Below are 1,356 nucleotides of genomic sequence, written 5' to 3'. Positions count from 1 at the left end.
TTTGGTTTTAAGGCAGGATAATTTGTCTCTCACTGATTACTACAATAGAATAGACAAAACGTTATCTTTGATTATTAATAAGCAGATTATGACCTACAGCAGTAACAACGAGCTCCTAGCTGCTTTCAACGAACGGGCTAGAGAGAATGCTTTACGTGTCTTCATATCAGGCCTTCGAAGACCGTTATGTGATGTCTTATTTTCCGCTAGACCAAAGGACCTTCCATCAGCATTGGCAGTTGCGCAAGAGCTTCAAACTAGTCATATGCGTTATGAATTCGCAGAAGCATTTGAATTAGGTGACTTAAATAAGCATTACCCATCAAGGCCATTTTTACACCATTGTCAGTCGACAGAGACGAAAAACCAGAATTTAGATAAACCTATCCCAATGGAAATTGATAATGGTTCAAGCTTTTACAGACAACGTAATAATTCGCGAAGTTCCACACACACAGAAAGTTAATTTTATGCCAGAAGAAGCGTCATCTTCAAATGAATATGAACACCAATGCATTGATGATAATTGTAATCAAAATGAAGAAGCTCACTATAATTATGATGAAGTTAATGTCGCGATTTCGGAATGTGAAGATGAAATCAATTATTTAAACTAAAATCGCTCCTGCCGTTTATTACAAAAAAGAGCAAGAACGGTCAGAAGCTGAATCTTGTTCATCTTACAATTCTCCTGTGCACGTCGTTTTCTAAAACAAAGCGCTGATGAAAATGGAAAGCCTAATTTACGTATGGTAATTGATTTTAGAACAAGTAAGGGTGTCACCGAACATTTTATACTCTCGCATGATAAACTGATAATAATTTACATATTTTTTTATTTTGCTGTAAAATCAATTACATTAGATCAATTTGTGTACTTTGAGTATTGAATTGTATTTTCATTTCCTAATGTATATATTATACAGAGAAGGCATCAGATGGAATTCAAAATAACGTTATATTGAAAGAAGGCGTGGTTGTGAACCGATTTCACCCATATTTCGTATATGTTATCAGGGTGTTAAGAAAATATTATGAACCGAATTTCATTGAAATCGGTATAGTAGTTCCTGAGATATGGTTTTTTGGTCCATAAGTGGGCGACGCCACGCCCATTTTCAATTTAAAAAAAAAAGCCTGGGTGCAGCTTCCTTCTATCATTTCTTCCGTAAAATTTAGTGTTTCTGACGTTTTTTGTTAGTCGGTTAACGCACTTTTAGGGATTTTCAACATAACCTTTGTATGGGAGGTGGGCGTGGTTATTATTCGATTTCTTCCATTTTTGAACTGTATATGGAAATGCCTGAATGCCTGAATGAATGCAAAAAAATTACGTCCAAATATGCCCCTCCCTAG

Source organism: Bactrocera tryoni, unplaced genomic scaffold (assembly GCF_016617805.1).
Source record: "Bactrocera tryoni isolate S06 unplaced genomic scaffold, CSIRO_BtryS06_freeze2 scaffold_7, whole genome shotgun sequence".
NCBI lineage: Eukaryota > Metazoa > Arthropoda > Insecta > Diptera > Tephritidae > Bactrocera > Bactrocera tryoni.
This window is presented reverse-complemented; position numbering follows the sequence as displayed.